This window comes from Jaculus jaculus, chromosome 1 (genome assembly GCF_020740685.1).
Source record: "Jaculus jaculus isolate mJacJac1 chromosome 1, mJacJac1.mat.Y.cur, whole genome shotgun sequence".
Taxonomy (NCBI): Eukaryota; Metazoa; Chordata; class Mammalia; order Rodentia; family Dipodidae; genus Jaculus; species Jaculus jaculus.
The window spans coordinates 207,010,463-207,036,021 of record NC_059102.1 but is presented as its reverse complement, the minus strand read 5'-3'; positions in this window follow the sequence as shown (position 1 = coordinate 207,036,021).

Here is a 25,559-nt window from a genome sequence, read left to right as displayed (position 1 = left end):
TTTTGAAAGATAACAATTGTCAATCAAGATTACATTATCCTGCAAAGCTATTCATTCAAATGGATGGAGAAATAAGGACATTCCATGACAAAAGTAGGATAAAGGACTATTAGAAGACAAAACCAGCTAAACAGAAAATACTGGATAGAATCCTCCATGCTGAAGAAAAAGAAAAGCACACATATAAGGAACCAGGAAAAAACAAACAATACTCAATACTAGTTAACACAAGAGAGCAAAGGTTAAACTGGAAGAATTACAAAAAATGGCAAAATAAATACACATCTTTCAATAATATCTCTTAATATCAATAGCCTCAATGCCCCAACCAAAAGACATAGGTTTGCAGACTGGGTTAAAAAGCAGAATCTTTCAATATGTTGCCTCCAAGATACCCACCTTTCTACAAAGGATGGACACTATCTAAGGGTGAAAGGTTGGAAAACAGGGTTTCAAGCAAATAGACCAGGCAAACAAGCAGGGGTTGCTCTCCTAATATCTGTCAAGATAGACTTCAGTCCAACATTAGTTAAGAAAGATAAGGAAGGTCACTTTATATTGATTAAAGGCACATTCCAACAGGAGGATATTACAGTCCCAAAAATATATGCACCTAACTTGCCCCCCCCATCCATCTACACAAATTAAATCAAGATGAAATTAATCCCCTAAATAGACCTATACCAAGCATGGAGATGCAATCAGTTATCAAAAATCTCCCCATTAAAAAAAAAGCACAGGCCCAGGTGGATTCACTGGTGAATTTTACCAGATGTTCAGGGAAGAACTAACATCATTACTTCTTAAGCTTTCTCATAAAATATAAAAAGAAGCAATCCTACCAACTCCTTCTATGAAGCCACCAACACCATGATACTTAAACAAGAAAGATAGAACATAAAAAGAAAATTACAGACCAATCTCACCCATGAACATAGATACAAAAATTCTCAACAAAATATTGGCAAACTGAATAAAAGAATGTATCAGAAAGATTATTCACCCTGACCAAATAGGCTTTATCCCAAAGATGCAGGTATGGTTCAACATATGCAAATCAATAAATGTAATACATTATACAAATGAATGAAGGACAAAAATCACATGATCATCTCATTAGATGCAGAGAAAGCATTTGACAAAATCCAACATCCCTTCATGATAAAAGTACTACAGAGACTGGGAATAGAAGGAACATATCTAAATAAAATAAAGCCTATTTATGACAAGACTATAGTCTACATATTACTTAATGGGGAGAAACTGGAAGCTTTTCCACTAAAATCAGGAACAAGACAAAAGTGTTCACTGTCCCCAATTTTATTTAGTATAATACTGGAAGTCTCAGCCATAGAAATAAGTCAAGAGACACACATAAAAGGCACACAAATTGGAAAGGAAGAGATCAAGTTATCATTTTTTGCAGATGACATGATTCTATATATAAAGGACCCTAAAGACTCTACCAGCAAACTATTAGAGCTGATAAACACCTACAGCCATGTAGCAAGTTACAAAATAAATACAAAGAAATCAGTGTCCTTCATGTATGCTGAGAGCAAACACGCACAGGATGAAATCAGAGAATCACTCCCACTCACAATTGCATCAAAGAAAATAAAGTACCTTGGAATGAACAGAACCAAGGAAGTAAAGGATCTTTATAATGAAAACTTTAAAACACTCAAACAACAAATTGCTGAAGCCACTAGAAGTGGAAAAACATCCCTCGTTCCTGGATTGGAACAATCAATATTGTGAAAATGGCAATCTTACCAAAAACAATCTACACATTTAATGCAATCCCCATCAAAATTCAAATGGAATTCTTCACGGAAATAGAACACAACAATCCCAAAATTCATTTGTAATTACAAAAAACCTCAAATATCTAAAAGAATATTAAGCAACAAAAATAAGGCTGGTGGTATCACCATACCTGATTTTAACCTGTACTACAGAGCCATAGTAACAATAACTTCATGGTACTGGCACAAAAGCAGACATGTAGATCAATGGAACAGAACACAGGACCCAGATGTAAGTCCAGGTAGCTGTAGCCACCTGATATTTGATAAAAATGCCAAAAATACTCATTGCAGAAAAGACAGCCTCTTCAGCAAATGGTGCTGGATAAACTGGATATGTTTCTGTAGAAGAATGAAAATAGACTCTTCAATCTCTCAATGTACAAGAATTAAATTCAAATGGATGAAAGACCTTAACATCAGACCTGAAACTCTGAAACTGCTAGAGGAAAAAGTAGGGGAAACCCTTCAACATATTGGTCTTGGCAAAGGCTTTCTGAATATAACCCCAATTGCTCAGGCAATAAAACCACAGATTAACCACTGGGATCTCATGAAATTACAAAGATTTTGTACTGCAAAGGACACTGTGAATAAAGCAAAGAGGCAACCTACAGATTGGGAAAAAATCTTTTCCAGCCATATATCTGATAAAGGATTAATATCTAGGATATACAAAGACGTCAAAAAGTTAAATAATAAGAAATCAAACAACCCAATTAAAAAATGGGCTATGGAGGTAGAGAGTTCTCAAAAGAACAAATCCAGATGTTGTATAAATAACTAAAAAAATGTACTGTATCTCTAGTCATAAGGGAAATACAGATTAAAACTTCATTGAGATTCCATCTCACTCCTGTCAGATTGGCTACCATCATGAAAACAAATGATCATAAATGCTGGTGGGGCTGTGCAGAAAGAGGAACCCTTGTACACTTTTGGTGGGAATGCAATCTGGTCCAGCCATTGCGGAAATCAGTGTGGAAGTTCCTTAGACAGCTAAAAATTGATCTACTATATTACCCAGCTATAGCACTTCTAGGCATATATCTTAAGACTCATCTCATTACCTTAGAAATACATGCTCAACCATGTTTATTTACACTCAATACATAATAGCTGGGAAATGGAACTAGCCTAGGTGTCCCTCATCTGGTAAGTGGATAATGAAGATATGGCACATTTATACAATGGAGTTCTACTCAGTGATAAAAAAAAAAATGAAATTATGAAATTTGCAGGAAAATGGATGGATCTGGAAAAGATTATACTAAGTGAGGTAACCCAGGCCCAGAATGCCAAACACCACATATTTTCTCTCATGTGTGAATCATAACAACAAATGATTGGGCTTCTGTGTGAGAAGGACAAAAAAAAAAAAAAAAAAAAAAAAAAAAACCACTCAGTAGCAGAGGCCAGTAAGCTAAAAAAGAGATATAAAGGCAAGAGAAAGGAAGGAAGGAGGGTACTTAATAGGATGGTATTGTATATATGTATGTAGAAAAATAGATTAATGGGGGTGAAAAGGCCAAGGGAGGTCATGGGAAGAGATTGAGTAAAGGAAAGATGGAGGGAAGGCTAATCAAAACCTAAGAAGATATAAATAAATCATACGGAATCCTCCATTTTTGGACAATGGAACACTCCACAGTCCTAGATTGTTGCTAGAAAATTTTCAGTGCCATGGATGCGAAACCTTTCAGTGAGTTGTTGGCTAGGGAGGTTCCTGATGCCTCCAAAACATTATAGGCCATTGCTGAGACCCTTGGTTTCCCACCAGGAATAGATGGTAAGACCCTATTGCTGAAGACTGCACATACTTGGGCTGCAAGACCAGTGAGAAATCCTGCTGGAACTGAGCTGATAACCTCCTCCATGTAGAACAGCTGACAGAAAGTTGGAAGAAGCCATTCTACATGCAGTTCAATGGGAGAAAGAGTTATTACCAATGAAGATACTCAACAACGGACACTGCAAGCCTTATATTTGGACAGCCAGGCCAAATGAGCCAATGGGTGCACTAGTGGTATGTCTATCATAGTGGAAACCAACTGCCATCTAACTGGACTGGAGGCTGGCTCCAAGGGAGGGAATACATCCTGATACTTAAAACTTAAAACAGCAGTAGTCATTAGCTTTAGGGGGTAATGTCTGCTGATGTCTGGATAAATGTATATACTATGCTTATCAAACTGCCTAGTAAGCACTTCTCTTAATATTTATACCCTTATATTAATCTTATTCTCATTTTGGGTAGAGAAGCTGTAAAGAAGTGACTGGAGTACTGAGTAATATCTCAATCACACCTTCAAGGCTCAGGGTCTAATGCAGAAGGAGTGGTGGAAAGAATGTAAGAGTCAAAGGCAGGGTAGGACTCTTTACAACATGCTACCTCCAGAAATAAAATGGCTTGGATATCCATGACCTCACAGCGCCTGATGCTACCTACACAAGACCAGAGGAGGAAAAGTTCATGACATCAAAATAAAAGAGAGGCTGATTGAGAGGGGGAGAGGATATGATGGAGAATGGAATTTCAAAGCAGAAAGTGGGGGGAGGGAGTGTATTACCATGGGATATTTTGCATAATCATGGAAGATGTTAATAAAAATTGAGAAAAAAAGAACAGGGACAGCCATGTGGAGGATAGAAACTCAGACCTAGAAGACAAAATAGAAGAAACAGTTATAAGTCCATAAGTTTCAATAAGTGCAAAAATTTCTGGGAATGGAGTATGAAGGAAATTTGGGATACCCTTAATCGAGCCAACATTCATATCATGAGAATACCAGAAACTCAGACCCAAAGCATGGAGAACTTATTCAATAAAGGCATTAAAAAAAAAACTTTCCCACTCTCTCAAATGAAAGTCCCATCAAGATAAAAGAAGCTAACAGAACTCCAACCAGACTGGACCAAAGGAGAAATTCTCTAAGACCTATTATCATTAAAACTCTAACCATTGATAGCAAAGAGAAAATCCTAAAAGCAGGGTGAAACAACATATTACATATAAAGGTAACCCCATTAGAATTACTTCAGAATTCTCAATGGAAACACTGAAAGCCTGAAGGGACTGGAATGGAAAACTGCAAAGTCTAAGCACCTATGGCTTCCATTCCAAACTACTCTACCCTCAAAAAGTATCCCTCATAATCGAAGGTGGAAAAAAAAACTTTCCACAATAAAACTCAGCTTTATAACTATATGAACATAAAGCCAAACCGGCAGAGAGTACTTCAGGGAATTCTCTACACAGAATAGTCAAATAAACAACCTGAAGTACCTACAAGAAGCAGATCACAATAAACAAACTCAGAGAAGGCACAAAAAACTACACAGTCCAAGAAAACACCAAACCACATAACCCACCATGATATTGCAGGGACTAAATCAAACCTCACAGCCATTACCCTAAATGTCAGTGGCCTTAATTCACCCATCAAGATACATAAGATAACAGGGTGGATAGGAAAATTACACCCCTCAACCTGTTGTCTTCAAGAAACCCACCTCACCACTAAAGACAGACACATCCTCAGGGTAATAGAGTGGAAAATGATATTCCAACCAAGTGGAAATAAGAAACAAACAGGCACATATATACTAAAAGTGGATAAAATAGACTTCAAACTAAAAGTAATAAAAAAGACAAAGAAGGCCTGGAGAAATGGCTTAGTAGTTAAGTGCTTGCCTGTGAAATCTAAGGACTCTGGTTCAAGGATTGATTCTCCAGGACCCACATAAGCCAGATGCACAAGGGAGCACATGCATCTGGAGTTTGTTTGCAGTGGCTGAAGGCCCTGGTGTGCACATTCTCTTCCTCTCCCTCTCCCTTTCTCTCTCTCTCTCTCTCTTCCTCTTTTTCTCTCTGTCTGTCACTCTCAAATCAATAAATAAAAACAAACTAAAAAAAAAAATAAAAGAAGAAGAAGACAAAGTTTCCTTCCTACTTATCAAGGGAATAATTCAACAAGAGGATATCACAATCATCAATCATTATGCACCAAACACAGGTGCAACACAGGTGCACCACAATTCATAAAACAACTACCTACTCGACAACAATAAACAGTAAACAGAAATAACCACCAACACCATCATACTTGGGGACTACAATACTCCATTATCAGCAATAGATAGATCATCCAAACAGAAATTAACAGGGAAGTGAGAGAGCTCAACAAAACCATAGATCTATTAGACCTAACAGATATTTAGAGAACATTCTACCCCAAATCTACAGACTACACATTCTTCTCTGCAGCCCATGGAACCTTCTCTAAAATAGATCATGTACTGGGTCACAAAGCCTGCCTCCATACATTTAGGAAGACTAACATATTTTCCTGTATGATATCAAACCACAATGCTGCATTGCTAGAAATTAACAACAAAAGATTTACCAGGAACACAACAAATTCCTGGAAACTGAACAACACACTCTTAAACAATAAACAGGTAGTGGATGAAATAAAAAATGAAATTGCAAAATTTCTAGAAATGAATGATGATGAGAACACAACATGCCAAATCTTATGGGGTACAATGAATGTGGTCCTCAGGTGAAAATTCATTGTTCTAAATGGCTTCATAACAAAGACAGAGAGATCCCAAATCTATAATCTAACCATCCACCTAAAGGCATTGGAAAAGCAGGAAGAATACAACCCAAAAAGTTCCACACAGAAAGAAATTATTAAGATCACAGCAGAGATTAATGAATTGGAAACTAAGAAAATGATTAAGAAAATTGATGAATCTAAGTACTGGTTCATTGAGAAAATAAACAAGATTGATAAACCCTAGGCCAATTTGATCAAGCAAAAAAAAAAAAAAAAAAAAAAAGAGAGAGATGCTTCAAATTAACAAAATCAGAAAAGCAAAAGGAGAGATCACAACAGACATAAGCGAAATTAGAGCCATCAGGACTTATTTCAAAAACCTCTCTTCCACAAAACTGGATAATATGGAGGAAATGGATAAATTCCTAGCCACATACCACCTACCAAAACTAAACTCTGAGCATATTAATCTTGAAACAAACCTATCACACACATCAAGATTGAAAAGGTAATAAAAAACCTCCCCCAAAAGAAGAGTCCACATGCGGGCATGGTGGTGTACACCTTTAATCCCAGCATTAGGAGGCAGAGAAGGCAGATCCCCAGGAGTTTGAGGCCACGTTAAGACTACATGGTGAATTCCAGGTTAGTCTGGGCTAGAATGAGACTCTACCTCAAAAAAACAAAAAAAAAAACAAAAAAAAAAACAAAAAAAAAAGAAGAAGAAGAAGAGGAGGAGGAGTCTAGGACCAGATGGCTTCTCAGCTGAATTCTTTTTATTTTTTTAATTTTTTTGTTTATTTTTATTTATTTATTTGAAAGTGACAGACAGAAAGAGAAAGAGACAGAGAAAGAGAGACAGAGAGAGAGACAGACAGAGAGAAAATGGGTGTGCCAGGGCCTCCAGGCACTGCAAAGGAACTCCAGATGCACACACCCCCTTGTGCATCTGGCTAATGTGGGTCCTGGGGAATCGAGCCTCAAACTGGGGTCCTTAGGCTTCACAGGCAAGCAGTGAACTGCTAAGCATCAATCCAGCCCCTCAGCAGAATTCTATCAAACCTTCACAGAAGAACTGAAACCAATTACTCTCAAACTGTGCCATACATTCGGAGAACAGGGAAAGATTTCCCAACTACTTCTATGAAGCTAGTATTACCCTAATACCAAAACCAGGCAGAAATACCACAAGAAAAGAAATCTACAGGCCTATTTCCCTGATGAATTTAGATGCAAAGATCCTGAACAAAATACTCACAAACTGAATTAAACAACACATCCAAAGCTTTATCTGCCTTGATCAAGTAGGTTTCAACATACAGAAATCTGTCAATGTACTACACCGCATAAATAAGCTTAAACACAAAAAGCACATGATCATTTCAATAGATGCAGAAATAGCCTTTGACAAAATACAACATCACTTCATGATCAAAACATTGGAGAGAATAGGCATAGATGGTTTATGTCTCAACAAAATAAAGGCTACATAAAAGCTCCAAAAGCCCAAATAATATATAATGGGGAGAGACTGAAGGAATTCCCATTGAGATAACAAACAAAACAGGGGAGTCCCCTCTCACCTCTGCTCTTCAACATAGTACTGGAAGTCTGAGCTCAAGCAATGAGACAGGAGAAAGAAATAAAAGGGATACAAATTGGAAAAGAAGAAATTAAGATAGCCCTTAACTTAAGTTAAGCCCTTAAGTTAAGATGACATGATTCTAAACATAAAAGACCTGAGAGCCTCCATCTCAAAACACTTAATGGTGATTACCTCCTTCAGCAAAGTAGCAGGATACAAAATCAATGCATAAAATCATAGCCTTTCTATAACAAAAGAGAAAGATACAAATAAAGAAATAAGTGACATTGTCCCATTTTTCAATAGCAACACAAAAAATAAAACAAAATACCTTGGAGTAACATTAACCAAAGATGTGAAAGACCTATACAATAAAAACTTAAAAACACTCAAAAAAGAAACTGAGGAGGACTTAAGAAAATAGAAAGACCTCCCATGCTCCTGGATAGGCATAATTAACATTGTGGGAATGGCAATATTACCTAAGGGAATATACAGATTTAATGCAATACCAATAAAAAAAAAAAAGCCACCAATATTGTTCTTCACAGAAATAGAAAAAAAAAGATCTCAAAATTCGTATGAAATGGCAGAAGGCCTCAGATATCCAAATGTATCCTCAGCAAAAGAAACACCTATGGAGTCATTATCATACCTGATGTAAAGCTATACTACAAAGCCATAGTAGAACAAAACAAAACAAAAAAATACAAAACAAAACAAAAAAACAACAAAGAAAACAATAACAACAACAAAAAAACAGCATGGTACTGGCGTATAAACAGGACTATAGACCAATGGAGAAGAACTGAGGACCCAGCCAACAGCTACTTGATATTTAACAAAGGCCCTAACAATGTAAGCTGGAAAAGAGACAGCATCTACAACAAATGGTGCTGAACAAACTGGGTAACCATATGCAGGAAGATGAAACTAGATCCACTCATCTTGCCATGCACAAAAGTTAAGTCCAAATGGATTAAAGACCTCAATGTAAGACCAGAAACTCAGCTACTATTAGAAGAAAAAAATAAGAGGAACTTCCCATGGTATAGGAATGGTAAAAGATTTCCTAAAAATAACCTCAGTAGCTCAGGAAATTAAACAATCACTCAACCATTGGGGTCTCATGAAGCTGAAAAGTTTCTTCACAGACAAACATACAATAAGCAGAGCCAATAAATTACCACAGAATGGGAGACATTTTTGCTGGCTGACATAGATAACAAGCATCTTGAGGACTGGACAATAGGGAGGGTGGGGTGGAAGGGGAGGATAAGGGTGAGGGTGGAGGACATAAAGCTGGACTCAAATGGCAATGGTATCATAAAATTCTACATCCTAAATGACAGACTAAATGGTTGAACCTTCATTAGGCCCTTAGAGGGAACACTTGAATCACAGGGCACTGGAGAGGGTAAGATGAAGACTAACCTTAATCTTCTCCTGTTTCTCACTCTTCTTTATCCTCTTCTCTGTGTCTCCTTTATAATACCTACCTTTTTCTTCCTTCTTTTCCTTGTTACTAATCTGTATATCCCAGAACCAATGAGCTGTTGATCAGAGAGACCTACAATGTTTTCCAAAAGAGGACGGATTTCTGTCAGAGTACTTGATGACCCAGCAAATGTTAGTGGTGAGACCCTACTGCTGAAGACACCATTTTCCATTGGTATGGAACATGGAGTGACCTGGCTGGAATCTGTAGACAGTCAGTTAGCTCACCTACTCCCAAAAGGGACTACATGAGTGACCGGGGGAAAATGACCAACATCTGTGCAAGTAACGTGTGGTCTAAGCTACCCAGCAGCAAACAACCTGATGTGATGCTAACACAAGTACACTGCACACAGCCGTGGTGGGTAACCAACTGCTCTTTATTTGCTTAACTGATATGCTCAGCGGAATGGAATCCACAGCTGGAGCTGGGAAACAAGTAATAACCATATACAAATATAAGCCCACTCTCCACTATCAAGATCCAACCAATCTTGGGCTACAAGAGGGCCTATACCTATTAAATTATCTCTAAAATAATAATGGTTATCCCATTTATCTAGTGCTGACTTCACTCTCTGTTGGAGAATTTGCTTCTCTTTTTCAAGTGGACACAGATCCCAACAATAGAATCAGCCCATCACTCTTCAACAGGGCTCCAGCTGAAACTAACAGTAATTGGGGAAACAAGTAAGAGTTCTACTTTCTTGTAGAACCTGGTACCAGCATAAGGATGAAGGAGATCAACACAGAGAACACTCAACTCCTACCAAACCGGATATCCAGAAACACAGAGGTCCCCAAGACCTCATCACTGAAGTAGACCTAAAATGAACACAACATGGCTCAGGGAAATTTATGGAAGAGGGGGAAGAAAGATTGTTAGAGACACAGGTTGGGTCATTATGCACAGAGATATTGCCTCTTACTGATGGCTAACCCCACAATACACAACCCATATTCCCCAACTAGGAGGGTCCCTGCAGAGGGGAGAGGATAGGGAAGAGGCTAAAAATGGTATCAATACAATTGTATACATACTGTGTACATAACTAATAAAAAAAGAAAGAAATGCTCACTTTTGAAGAATAAGATGATAGCTTTGAAAACCGAAAAAAAAAAAAAAAGCCTATTTCATGGGAGGTCATGAGTTTTAGGGATATAAAACCTGCTCTTGTGTGGTTAAATGCATGTTTTAATTTTTTTTTATTAATTAGTTTTGTATTCAGCAAATACAGTCAGTTTGGTAGCATTATTAGGCTCACCTGTGACCTACCCCCTCCCCATTGGCCCCTCCTTGTTGATGTAAATGGGTCGTGCATTGTGGAGTTAGCCCACAGTTATGGGTAAGATAAATGTCTCTGCATATCATGACCCAACATGTGGCTCTGACATTCTTTCCGCCCCCTCTTCCGCAAAATTTCCCTGAGCCATGTTGGGTTCATTTTTGGTCTGCTTCAGTGATGAGGTGTTGGGGCCTCTGAGGCTCTGGCTCTCTGATTTGGTAGGAGTTGATTTTTCTCTGTATTGGTCTCCTTCCCCGTGCACTGGTACCCAGTTCATCAGGAAAACAGCACCCTTGCTTGTTTTGCCAATTTTTCTTAGTTTCAGCTGTGGCCCTTTTGAGGTATGATGGGGTGGCTCTTTCCTTAGGATCTACATCTATCTGAAAAATAGAAGCAGATTCTCCAATGGAGAGTAATTCATAAAACTGCCCGGTAAGCACTACACTTAGTGTTCATATTCATGTATTAATGCCTTTCTCACATTTCTTTAGAGATGTTTCTCTTTCCAGATGGAGGTGACTACTGGGATGTCCCAAGAGGCAACATAGTGCTGACAAGAAGTGATGGAGGATTATTCAGCATGGAAACATCTCTTTCACACCCTCTATGTCTCAGGGTACATTGTGGAAGAGGTGGCAGAAATAAGTAAGAGCCAAAGGAAGGGTACAACTCCTTAGAATGCAACTGTCAAGGGAGAAATTAGCTTTGATATCCATGACCTCACAGTGCCTAGCAATACCTTCACAAGACCCTCATAATAGGAGGAAAAGATAATGCCATCAAAACAAAGGAGAGACTAACAGAGAGAGGGAGGAGATTTGATGGAGAATGGAGTTGTGCAAGGAAACTGGGTAAATGGAGGGAATTATAATGCTATATTGTCTGTAAGTATAGAAGTTGTTAAAAATAAACTTATACAGGGAAATAATAGAGCTCAACACTACCATAGATCAACCACACCTAACAGACATCTCCAGAACTTTCCCTATAATTCTACAAAATACATATTCTTCTCCACAGAACAGTCTCCAAAATCATATATTGAGCCATAAGGCATGCCTCCATAAATTCAGGAAAATTTATGTAACTTTCTACATCATATCAGATCACCACTCTTACCACTGATCTTCAATGTAGAACTAGAAGTCCTAGACAAAGCAATATGACAGGAGAAAGAAATAAAAAGGATACAAATTGGAAAGTAAGAAGTCAAGTTAGCTCTATTCACAGATAACAAGATCCTATTCATAAATGACCTGAATATCTCCACCTCAAAACTTCTAAAGGTGGTTAATTTCTTTAGCAATGTGGCAGGATACAAAATCAACACATAGAAATCAGTAACCTTTCTATATGCAATGGACAGATTATCAAAATGAAATCAACAAGATTGTCCCATTTTCAATAGCCACAAAAAAAATTAAATATCTTGGAATAACACTAAGGAAGGATGTAAAAGACCTATACAATCAAAACATAAAAACACTGAAGAAAGAAAGTGAGGAGGACTTAATAAGAAGGTAAGACTTCCAGTGTTCTTGGATAGGCAGGCAGAATGAATATTGTGAAAATGAAAATTCTACCAAAGCACTATATGGGTTTAATGCAATTCTAAAAAAAATTTCAGCATCATTATTCACAGAGATAGAAAAAATGTTATGGAGTGGCAGAAGATCTCACATATCCAAACATATCCTCAGCAAAACAAACACCTCTGGAGGTATCACCATAGATTATCTAAAGGTATACTACAAATCCATACTAACAATAACAGCATGATACTTTCATATAAACAGAAATATAGACCAATGGAACAGAATTGAAGAGCCAGCCCATAGGTCACATAACTGTAGCTACTTAATGTTTGACTAAGGTGCCAAAAACATAGGCTGGAAAAAAAACAGCATCTTCAACAAATGGTGCTGGATAAATTGGATAACTCCATGTAGAAAAATGAAACTAGACACACTCATCTCACCATACACAGAAATAAACTCCAAATGGAGAAAAGACCTCAATATAAGACTTGAAACTCTTCAAGTACTAGAAGAAAAAAATAGGAGGAACTCTTAACAACAAAGGAGTAGGGAAGGACTTCCCCAGTAGCCTAGGAAATTCAACAATCTCTTAACTAATAGGATCTCATGAAGCTAAAAAGCTTTTTTACAAACAAATATACCATAAGAGAAAATTTTGGAAAAGTTTTAGAAGGAATGGTATTAGTTCCTCCATGAAGATCTGGTAAAATTCACCAGTTTACCCGTCTGGGCCAGGAGTTTTTTTAGTTGGGAGACTTTTTTTTAACTGTTTGGATCTCTGTACTTGTTAAAGGTCTATTTAAATGGTTTATCTCATCTGGATTTAATTTTGGTAAGTCATATAAATCAAGGAAATCATCCATTTCTTTCAGATTTTCAAACTTATAGTCATATATATTGTTAAAATATGTCCTTATTATTTTCTGAATTTCTTTAGCACCTGTTGTAATTGTGCTTTCTGTTTTTCTTCATTTAAGTTAAGCCTACTGACAAAAGTGGTATGCTCTAAGAGACAATTCTGCTCAATTTTGTTTATGTGATTATTATTATTTTGATTATTTGCTTTCAGTTCAGTAACTATGTTAATTGTGATCACATAGTTTCTTGGGTTTTCATTTTGGGATTCAATTTCTTCTCTTTTCTCCATGTTTTCACTAGAGGTTTCCATTGTAGAACTGAGAAATCTTTGTAGAGATTGCTCTGTTTTCTTACTTGTGTGTGTGTGTGTGTGTGTGTGTGTGTGTGTGTGTGTGTGTGTGTTGTTGTCTACCCATATTGGGATAAAAGACTTAATTTACTGGGGAAGAGTCAGATGTTTGTCTTTTTAAAACTTCAGTGAGGGCTGGAGAGATGGCTTAGTGGTTAGGCGCTTGCCTGTGAAGCCTAAGGACCCCGGTTCGAGGCTTGGTTCCCCAGGTCCCACGTTAGACAGATGCACAAGGGGGCACACACGTCTGGAGTTCATTTGCAGAGGCTGGAAGCCCTGGCGCGCCCATTGTCTCTCTCTCCCTCTATCTGTCTTTCTCTCTGTGTCTATCGCTCTCAAATAAATAAATAAAATTTAAAAAAAAAATTCAGTGAGTCATTTTTTTAATGTAAGCGGGATTGGAATAGAATGGGGTTATAACCAAAGATGTGCAGATTTTTGAGGTTGCAGTTCATCAAGGGTAACTGGGGAACTTGGAGGTGGGGAACTGGGAGCTCTGGCCTACTCATTTCACTGGCATGAACTCTTCAGCACATGGGACTGGGAAACCAGGAGTCAAGAAGCTGGGGTGCAGGCAGCAAGATGCCATCTCCCACAGTTGCCCATACACTATCTGGCTCAAGTAAACAGGAAGTTAGGGACCCAGGGGCTAGTGAATCAGGAATTAAGAGCAAAGGGTCTGCTTCCACAGCATACACACTGGGTTCATGCTGCCCTAAGCCAGGAGCAGAGATACCAACACTAGGGAACTGTTAGGTAGGGAATGAACTGAGAGCTCTGGCCTACTCACTCTGTTCATGAACCCTCTGGTCAGAGGAATCCGGGAGTTGGAGACCCAGGGGCAGGTCAATCAGAAAGGTGGAGCAAAAGGCCTGCTTCTATAACATTCATACAGGGTCCAGGCTGCCCCAAGCCAGCAGCAGGGTAACAAGACTAGGGAGATGGGGAATGAACTTGAGCTCTGGCCTACTCTTTCTGCTAACTTTAATTAGTTAATTAATTTATTTATTTACCTACTCAGTTTTTTGAAGTAGGATCTCGCTCTAACCCAGGCTGATCTGAAATTTGCTGCATACTTAGGCTGGTCGTGAACTCACAGATATCCTCCTACCTTGGCCTCCCCATTAACTTTTATTTTAATTTCAATGGACTTAATACTTTATTGTATCAGATTGATAGATAAAACAATAGTTTTCTATCTATATGGTGAGGAATGCTATTAATTTCTGCTCCCTATTTAATCAGTCCTTAAGTTGAAGAGCCTAGTGATCCCATATGTGCAAAGACACGTTTAATTGTGTGACTAATTTCATACAGTAGTCTAGCCTACCATAGTGGGTCTGGTCATATTCGCCCATTTTTACCAGTATAATGATATTTTGTTCAAATGTTTATAGAAGGGGGAACATAAATAAATAAAAGAGATATATGTGCTTATCTTTATCATTCCTCACTTTTATTAGTCTTTCAGCCTACCTGGTTGAGGGCAGGAAGGCCTAAGTTGGCTGAAAGAAAGATAATTGCCTAACAGTCTAAGCTATAGGAAAGAATTACTTCTAAAACACCTTGCTACAATTTACAGTGTGTGTAGCATGAACTTCTCCTTACAAGCTATTGAGGATATTAAGTTTTCTTTCAAATATTTTCAAAAAGCTACCATGTCTTAAGGAGGCCAGTGTTTGCCACTGGATCTGCAAGCTGTAATCACTTATGACTCTCATTGGAATCACTGAGAATAAAGCCTTCATAGCAGGTTCCAGATGAATTCCCAATGACCAGACAAAGCATTACCTTGAATAATTTGTGTAGCTTACACAGGTGTCTCTACATTCAATTTCCTACTTTTTGTAGCATAGGTTCTGAAATAGTTCTATAAAAGCAAACTATGAAAAAAAAATCTGGTCTGGCAAATTCTCTCTTGAAATTAATTATTTTAGCAACAAACACATTATAAAAGTGATGGCCAAGAATAAACTTGCAGTCTTTCATTTGAATTCAACTGCAAGCAGTGTGCACTTGAAATAGTTCCACAGTGAATTTTTTCTGATTTATGATTTAAAATCCTCATTTAATTTTGATAATAACTTTCTTTGTTCTTTTCCCATCTTAAAGCAAAGTTAGGGTCAATGGACTTTAGTCAGTGGATTATGACTGTCATTGCTCACTTAATACCACTTGCTATCCCATTAATATAACACAGTTATTTATGTAATGATTTTAATATGAAAACAATTCAGTGTATCTGAGAAAACCTTTGTAGTTATTGACATGAAGTATAAAAAACAGTAAGATCTGTAGCAAATCATCATGTGTCATGTGAAAGCTTAGATTGATTATCCTCAGGGGGATATAAGGAGAGACTAGACAGAATAATTCATAACCTCAAATAATACCAAAACCTCATTTGTTCAATAATCCCAATACCTCCTCAACATTCTCACTTAAGAGTACTAACAGAAAAACTGCTAGACTTGAATTCCTTGTTTTATATTTTCCTGCCCTCAATTGATGGTAGCTCTATGATCCAATAAAGGGTCAAGTGCAGTGAGCAGGAGATTTTTATCAAACTACAAAGACCAGATAACGAGACTCTTTCTCTTTGTTGCTAGCAGCCAAAAATTATTATTGATTTTAGTACTGACTAAATGAGTTACAGGCTATTACCGTGTTAAATAACTTAGTATATTGTGTCACTATATCTGTGTTTTCTTCATGAAATCGTTTACTTACTTACATTTGCTACCTTATTTATTCTTTTCTATTTCTAATATTTATTTTATATTCTTGGTCTATAACATAACCGCAGCACACATTGAGCTCAGAAAATGCAATTCATAAATTCAGTGTTTGAAGAAAAAGAGACAGTGTTGAGTGTTACAACCTCGCACATAATGTTTAGAGAAATAATATTGACTCTTAAATCATATAAACACAGTATATTCCCTTATTTGTTTACCTTATATCTCACAATAATATTTGGCATTATTACTTCAAAAATATTTTCTACACTATAAACTTTATGTGTCATTATTGGTCTAACATATCCTAAGTATGTTATTGATCATTGTTTCATATACTTTCTCTTTGTTGCTAGCAGCCAAAAATTATTATTGATTTTAGTACTGACTCAATGCGGTACTAGCTATTACCTAGTTAAATAATTTAGTATATTGTGTCACTATATCTGTGTTTTCTTCATGAAATTCTTCACTTACTTACATTTGCTACCTTATTTATTCTGTTCTATTTCTAAAATTTATTTTATATTCTTACTTCATTATACTAAGATTTCCAATAAAATGTTATTTTATGTCCTTGGTTTATATAAATATTATTTTTAGTAAAATGTTAAATATATGTAACAACACACTGCTTTTTCTTTCCCATTTCTGGCCATAGTGGAACTTTTTGAAACTTTTACAATGAATTGTGTTGCTCAATGAAAAATTCTTACAAATGAGTTTATTAAAAAGCAGTACACAGCTCTTTTGTTTTTCAAAAGCTTTTAATAGGTGAATGACAAATATTTTCTTTTTTAAAAAATTTAATTTATTAGTTTTCTTTTCAGTAAATACAGGCAGTTTGGTAACATTATTTAGGCTCATCTATGATCTACCCCCTCCCATTAGACCCTCCCTGTTAATGAAAATGGGTCGTGCATTGTGGAGTTAGCCCCCAGTTATTGGTATGATAAATGTCTCTGCAAATCATGACCCAACATGTGACTCTGACATTCTTTCCGCCCCCTCTTCGGCAAAATTTCCCTGAGCCATGTTGGGTTCATTTTTGGTCTGCTTCAGTGCTGAGGTGTTGGGGGCCTTTGAGGCTCTGGCTCTCTGATTTGGTAGGAGTTGATTTTTCTCTGCGTTGATCTCCTTCCCCTTTGTGCTGGTATCCGGTTCACAGGAAAACATCACCCTTGCTTATTTCGCCAGTTGTCCTTAGTTTCAGTTGGGCCCCTTTTGAGGTATGTTGGGGAAGCTATGTTCTTAGGATCTGCATCTATCTGGAAAAGAGAAGCAGATATTCCAACGGAGAGTAAGTTAGCACCCGGAAAACTGAGATAACACTTACTTTTTTGATAGACGATATGATAGGTTTAGGCCCTCTTGTACCCCGTGATTGATGGTAGCTTGATATTGTAGAGTGGGCTTGTGTTTGGGTATGGTTCTGACTTGTTTCCCAGCTCCAGCTATGGGTCTAGTACCACTGAGTGGACCAGTTAGCCAAATAAATAGCAATTGATTCCTCACCCTGGCTGTGTACCACTATTGCACTTGTGTGGGCATCACAGCAGGTTATTTGTTGCTAATTAGGTTAAACAATGTGCTGCTTGGACAGATCTTGGTCATTTCCCCCAGTCACCTATGTAGCACCTTCTGGCACTAGACATGCTGACTGTCTGGGGACTGACTCTCTCCTGGCTTCCAGCCATCTCATTCCATTTTACATGTCAGCTGCTTATGGAGTCTTCAGCAATAGGGTCTTACCACTGGCCTTTGGTGGGTCATCAAGTACTCTGACAGAAGTCTGTCATTATTTTGGGAAACCTTGTAGGTTTCTCTGATCAAAAGCTCATTGTGGATGGTAGGCCCAAGGTGGAAGTGGGGATTACAGGTCAGTGTCCACTAAGAAATTGAGGAAAAACATAACTAATATACAACAGTTAGAGAGGAGAGAGATAGAGGGGAGAGGGGGAGAGGGAGAGAGGGAAGATGTAGGAGATTTAGGACAGTCTTGATCCTACCCTTTCCAGTGTCTTATGGTTCAGGTGTTCCCTGTAAGGGTCTAGTGAAGGTTCAGCCATTTGGTCTGTCTTTTAGGAAGTAGAATTTTATGGTACCATTGCCGTTTGGGTCCGGATTACTGTTTTCCACCCTTTGATTCCCTCCCCGCCCTCCCATCCATCTTATTGTCTAGTCCATGAGGTGCTTGCTGGGTATGTGAGGCATCTTGGGCAGATTCAGGTTAGGTGTTGCAGATGAGTGAGACTATGTGTCTATTTTTTTTCCTGTGATTGGGTAAGTTCGCTGAGAATGATCTGTTCCAGGTTCAAACATTTTTCCTCAAATTTCTTTATGTCGTTTTTTCTTACTGCTGTATACACTTCCATTGTGTAGATATACCACATCTTTGTTATCCATTATTCTAATGATGGACATCTGGGTTGATTCCAGCTTTTAGCTATTACAAATTGAGCTGCTACAAACATGGTTGAGCAAATCTCTCTGGCTTTTGGTTTGAAGGTTTTAGGGTAGATGCCCAGTAATGGAATAACTGGGTCTGTTGGTATTTCTATAGTAAGTTTTTCAGGAGTCTCCATATTGCTTTCCAAAGTGGTTGTACCATCCTGCATTCCCACCAACAGTGAATGAGTGTCCCTGCTTCTCCACATCCTCGCCAGCATTTATTTTCATTTGACCTTTTGATGTTGGCTATTCTTATTGGGGTAAGGTGAAATCTCATAGTTGTTTTAATTTGCATTTCTCTGATGATTAGAGATGATGAACATTTTCTTAAGTGTGTGTTTGCCATTTGTATCTCTTCCTCTGTGAATTGCCTGTTTAACTCTGTGCCCCATTTTGTGAGTGGGGTATTTGTCTTCTTATTGTTTAGACTTTTGAGTTCTTTGTAAATTCTAGAGATAAGGCCTCTATCCATTGGATAACCTGCAAATATTTTCTCCCATTCTGTGGGTATTCTATTGGCTTTGCTTATTATATGCTTGTCTGTAAAGAAACTCATCAGCTTCATATGATCCCAATGGTTGAGTGACTGTTTAAGAACTTGAGCCACTGGGGTTTTGTTCAGGAAGTCTTTTTCCATTCCTATATCATGGAAAGTACTTCCTAAATTTTCTTCCAGTAGTTTTCGAGTTTCTGGTCTTATGTTGAGGTCTTTGATCCATTTGGATTTGAGTGTAGTGCATGGTGAAATGTGTGGATCAAGTTTTAGTTTCCTGAATGTGGCTATCCAGTTTGTCCAGCACCATTTGTTGAAGATGCTATCTTTTTTCCAGTCTATATTGTTTGGGGCTTTGTCGAATATCAAGTACCTGTAGTTGCTTGGCCCAAAATCCGGGTCCTCAAGTCTATTCCATTGGTCTATATTCCTGTTTTTATGCCAATACCATGCTGTTTTTATTACTATGGCTTTGTAATATAGCTTTATATCGGGTATGGTGATGCCACCAGAGGTATGTCTTTTGCTGAGGATATGTTTGGGTATGCTATGCCTTCTGCCTTTCCATATGAAATTGGAGATCATTTTTTCTATCTCTGTGAAGAACACTGTAGGGATTTTAATTGGAATTGTGTTAAATCTATATGTTGCCTTTGGTAGGATTGTCATCTTCACAATGTTAATTCATGCAGGAGCATGGGAGGTCTTTCCATCTTTTCAAGTCCTCCTCAATTTCTTTTTTGAGAGTTTTTATATTTTCTTTGTATAGATCTTTTACTTCCTTGGTTAACGTTATTCCAAGGTATTTTATTTTCTTGTTGTTGTTGCTATTGAAAATGGGACTATGTCCTTTATTTCTTTTTCTGTGTCTTTGTCATTTGCATACAGAAATGCTACCATTTTTTGTGCATTGATTTTGTATCCTGCTACTTTGCTATAGGAGTTAATCACCTTCAGGGGTTTTGGGATGGAGTTCTCTCGGGTCTCTTACATATACAATCATGTCATCAGCGAATAGATCTAACTGAACTTCTTCCTTTCCAAATTGTATCCCTTTTATTTCCTTCTCCTGCCTTATTGCTTGGGCTAGGACTTCCAGAACTATATTGAAAAGCTGAGGTGAGAGAGGACATCCCTGTCTTGTTCCGGATCTCAATGAGAATTCCTCCAGTCTCTCTCCATTAAGTATTATTTGGGCCTTTGGAGCTTTGTATATTGCCTTTATTATGGTAAGATGTGAACAGGTCATGCCGATTCTCTCCAATGTTTTGATCATGAAGTGATGTTGTATCTTGTCAAAGGCCTTTTCTGCATCTATCGAAATGATCGTGTGGTTTTTATGTTTAAGCTTATTTATGTGGTGTATTACATTGACAGATTTCCGTATGTTGAACCACCCTTGTGTTCCTGGGATAAATCCCACTTGGTCAAGGTGGATAAAGCTTTTGATGTGTTGTTGGATTCGGTTTGTGAGTATTTTGTTGAGGATCTTTGCATCTATGTTCATTAGGGAAATAGGCCGATAGTTTTTTTTCTTGTGGCATCTCTGCCTGGTTTTGGGATTAGGGGGAAACTAGCTTCATAGAAGGAGTTGGGTAGCTTTCCCTGTTCTTCAATTGTGTGGCACAGTTTTAGGAAGATTGGTTTAAGGTCTATAATGAAGGTTTGATAAAATTTGTCTAGGAATCCATCTGGTCCTGGAGTCTTCTTTTTTGGGAGGTTTTTTATTACTTTTTCAATCTCTATGAGTGTGATGGGTTCATTGAGGTGGTTGATCTGCTCTGAGTTTAGCTTTGGTAGATGATATGCATCCAGGAATTTATCCATCTCCTCCACATTTTCCAGTTTTGTGGAGTAGAGGTTTTTTGAAATAAGTCCTGATGATTCTGCTGATTTCACTCATGTCTGTTGTGATCTCTCCTTTTTCATTTTGAATTTTGTTAATTTGGAGTCTCTCCTTTTTTTGCTTGATCAAATTGGCCAGAGGTTTGTCAATCTTGTTTATTTTTTCAAAGAACCAGCTCTTTGTTTTGTCAATTGCCTTAATTGTTTCCTTGGTTTCCAATTCATTAATTTCTTCTCTGATTTTAATTATTTCTTTCCTTCTGGAACTCTTTCGGTTCGATTTTTCTTGTTCCTCCAATGCCTTTAGGTGGATGGTTAGACTATTGATTTGGGATCTTTCTGTCTTTTTTATGAAGGCATTGAGTGCTATGAATTTTCCCCTGAGGTCTGCCTTCATTGTGTCCCATAAGTTTTGGTATGATGTGTTCTCATTGTCATTCAATTCCAGGAATTTTGCAATTTCATTTTTTATTTCATCCACTATCCATTTATTGTTTAAGAGTGTGCTATTCAGTTTCCAGTTGCCATTGGGTTCTTGTTGGTTTTTTGTTGTTGATTTCTAGGAATATAGCATTATGATCTGATATCATGCAGGGAATTATGTCGATGTTCCTAAATATGTGGAGGCTATCTTTGTGACGCAGTATATGGTCTATTTTAGAGAATGCTCCATGGGCTGCTGAGAAGAATGTGTAGTCTGTGGATTTGGGATGGAAAGATGTCTGTTAGGTCTAAGTGCTCTATGGTTTTGTTGAGCTGTCTTACTTCCCTGTTGAGCTTCTGTTTGGATGATCTGTCTCTTACTGATAATGTTGTGTTAAAGTCCCCAGCTATGATGGTGTTGGTGGTTATTTCTGTTTTATTGTCAAGTAGGTTTTGTTTTATGAACTGTGGTGCCCCTGTGTTTGGTGCATACAGATTTATGATTGTAATATCCTCTTGATGGATTGTTCCCTTTATAAGTAGGAAGTACCCTTCTTTGTCTTTTTTGATTGTTTTTGGTTTGAAGTCAACTATATCTGATATTAATATAGCTACACCTGATTTTTGTTATTCCCATATGCTTGGAATATTGTTTTCCACCCTTTCACCCTGAGGAGGTTTCTGTCTTTAGTGGTAAGGTGGGTTTCTTGAAGGCAGCAGATTGAGGGGTTTAATTTTTTGATACACCCTATTAGCCTCTGTCTCTTGATGGGTGAATTAAGGCCATTAATGTTTAGGGTGATGACTGTGAGATTTGATTTGATCCCTGTCATGTTGTGGTGGTAGAGGTGTTTTGGCATTTCCATGGAATTTTTTTTTTTTTCTATCTACTTTGGGTTTGGTTGCTGTGATCTGCTTCTTGTAGGCATTTGTGTTTGGTTATTTGTTTCTTCTCTGTGGAGAATTTCCTGGAGTACTTTCTGTAGGTTTGGTTTTGTGTTCATATAATTGTAAAGCTGAGTTTTGTCATGGAAAGTTTTCCTTTCACCATTTATTATAAGGGAGACTTTTGCAGGGTAGAGTAGTTTGGGATGGAAGCCATAGTTTCTTAGAGTTTGGAGAGTTTCATTCCATGCCCTTCTAGTTTTCAGGGTTTCCATTGAGAAGTCTGAAGTAATTCTGACGGGGTTTTCTTTGAAAGTGGTGTGCTGTTTTTCCCTAGCTGCTTTTAGGATTTTTTCCTTGGTGTCAATGTTTAGAGTCTTAATGATAATATGTCTTGGGGAGTTTCTCCTTTGGTCTAGTCAGTTAGGAGTTCTGTTTGCTTCTTGAATCTTGATGGGCCTTTCTTTTAAGAGACGGGGGAAGTTTTCTTCAATTATTGTGTTAAATAAGTTCTCCATGCCTTTGGTCTGAAATTCTTCTCCTTCTGGTATTCCAATGATTCTGATATTAGGACGTTTAAGTGTATCCCACAATTCTCTCATGTTCTGTTCACAGGAACTTTTGAACTTACTGAAATTTTTGGACTCTCGAACTGTTTCTTCCATCCTGTCTTCCAGATCAGAATTTCTATCTTCCACTTCGCTGACTCTATTCTTGAGAGCCTCTAGCAAGTTTTGGACTTGTTCAATTAAGTTTGCATTTTCTACTACTTTCCTATGTATCACTTCCATCGCTTTGTCCAGCTCCCTTTTTGTCTCATTTTCTGATTTTCTTGATGATTCTTGGAAATCATCCTTGCATTTCTTTATGTTTTCATTTAGTGTGGCCAGCTGATTTTTAAGGTCCTCTTCTTTTTCACTCTCCCTCAACTCTCTTAGCTCTCTTTGAATTCCTTCCAGTGTCTTATCATATTGCTCTAGCTTAGTGATGGTAGCATCCATACGATTATCTATCCTTTGTAGCTTTCCTGTCAGTTCTAGCAGTAGTTTGGTCAGGGTTGCATTGTTCATTGCTTCCACTTGATGTTCTGATCCTAAACACCCTTCTATGTTTTGGTTAGTTGTGATCCTCGTTGGACTGGGTGATCTGTCTGGATTTTCTTCTATTTTATTTTTCTTGTTATTTCTTTTGCGCTGTGGTCTACCCATGTCAGTGTATGGGCAGGTAGGTGGGTGGAGCAGCCTGGGATCTAGCTTAATGCGAATCCAAGGCAGTCTGGGGCAGTTGCAAGCAGCCTGGGTTTTTGCTCACTCTTGCCAAAGCCGCCTACCTATAGCCTGACAGGGGCACCAAAGTTGCCTGAATTCTCACCCAGTAATGCACCTAAGCTGCCTGCCTTTGAGCTTGAAAGGGGACTGAGGTAGCAAGCCATGAAGCTGCCCAAACTATGGCTGGGTACACTGGGGTCTGTAAACAGTCTGCGCTCTCCCGCCTTAGGGGAGTAGGGGATGGGTGACGATGTACAGGTAGAGGATAGCCCCTGTGCTGGCACTAGTGACTCAGTGTGTACTTGTGTGGCTCTTGCTATGGGAGTGGGCCTGCTGCACGTGCAATTATTGTGCAGAGGCAGATGATGTGGGTACGGGATCAGGAAACAGCAGAGGTTGACCGGGGGCAAGTGATGTGAGCACAGCAGCAGGGGATCTGGCAGCCACCTATTCATGGCAGGGGTGGCCCCCACAGGCCTGCAAACCGAGCACCACATGGCTGGTCTACTCGCAGGATCAGAGAACAAGGACGAAGTAGGCGGTCTCAGCTTCAGTGCAGCAGGCTGGCAGGCGTGACTGGTGGGTGCCCAATCAGAGCACAGCCACGCGGGACGTGCGGAGGGTGCGTGGGAAGGGGGGCGGACGGGGGGGCACGGGGTGCGATGGGGTGTATGGAGCGAGTGGGGCACGTGGCAGTGGGGGTGCGGGGTGCACCGGGGCACCGGGCAATCAGGGCGGGGCATGCGGGAGGCAGCAGGGCTCAGGGGGAGTGGTGATGGGGTGTTCTGGAGGGGCAGGGGGCGTGGGAAGCTCTGGTCATTGGGGGGACGAGGGGCGCTCCATGGGCACAGGGGGGGCTTGCACGCAGTGGGGGTGTGCGGGGCGTGTGGGGGCATGGGGGGGCGCAGGGCACAGGGCGCGTAGGGGGGCATGGGGGAGCATGCGAGAGGCTCGGGACTCGTTGGATGCAGCAGTGCATGGGGGGCTAGGGGCGCGGGGCACGTGGGGGGGCATGGGGGGCGTGAGGGGAGTGGACGCGGGGCACACCAGGGTGCAGGACTCCACAGGATGCTGTGGGGTGCTCTGGACAAGTGGGGGGGGTGGGGCGCACGGGGGGGTCGTGGAGGTCACAGGGTGCTCAGGGGGGGGGTGGGAGGCGCGCGGGGGGTGCGAGGGGGTCAAGGTGCATGCAGGGGTGGCGCAGGGGGTGAGGGACACACCTGGGCATGCAGGGTCGTGCTCATGATGCCCAGGGGTGTGCAGGCCATGTGCAGTGGGGGGGCAAGGGGCGCATGGGGTGGGTGGCGGGAAGCGCCCGTGGGGGCGGGGAGGGGGCAGGGGGCACCGTGGGGCGCACGGGGCTCGGGGTGTGCTGGATGCACCGGGGCGCATGGCGGCATGGGGCACGCAGGGGGTGCATGCGGGGGGGGGGTGGCTAGGAGCACGGGGCGTGTGGGGGGCAGGGCACACGGGTGGGCATGGGGCACGCGGGGGCGCGGGGCACGCCGGTGCCCAGGATGCTGCAGGACGCTGCGGGGTGCTCTGGACTCGCGGGTGGTGGGGGGGGCGGGTGCGGATCAAGCGGGGGAGGGGGTCGCAGGGGTCGCGGGTCAAGCGGGGGGCGCGGAGCACACTGAGGTAAGCCAGGGCACAGGACGCTGCCTAACACCGCGGTGTGCTCTGGTTGCGCGGGGGGGGGGGGGGGGGGGGGGGGGGCTCGAGGTGCATGGGGGTGGGGTGCATGGGTCTTGGGGTGCGTGGCGGGCATGGGGGTGCAGGGTTCGCCTGGGCGCCCGGGTCGCAGTACATAGCAGGCCACGTGTGGATAGCGAGGGGGGGGGCGCGTGGGGGGGGAGCGGGCGGTGCGCAGGGCCGCCAGGGCATTTGGGGCTTGGTGCGCGTGGAGCCGCCGGGGCGCTGGGCCGTGCCCGATGCCGAGGGTCACAGCGGGTTGCAGCAGGCGGGGTGGC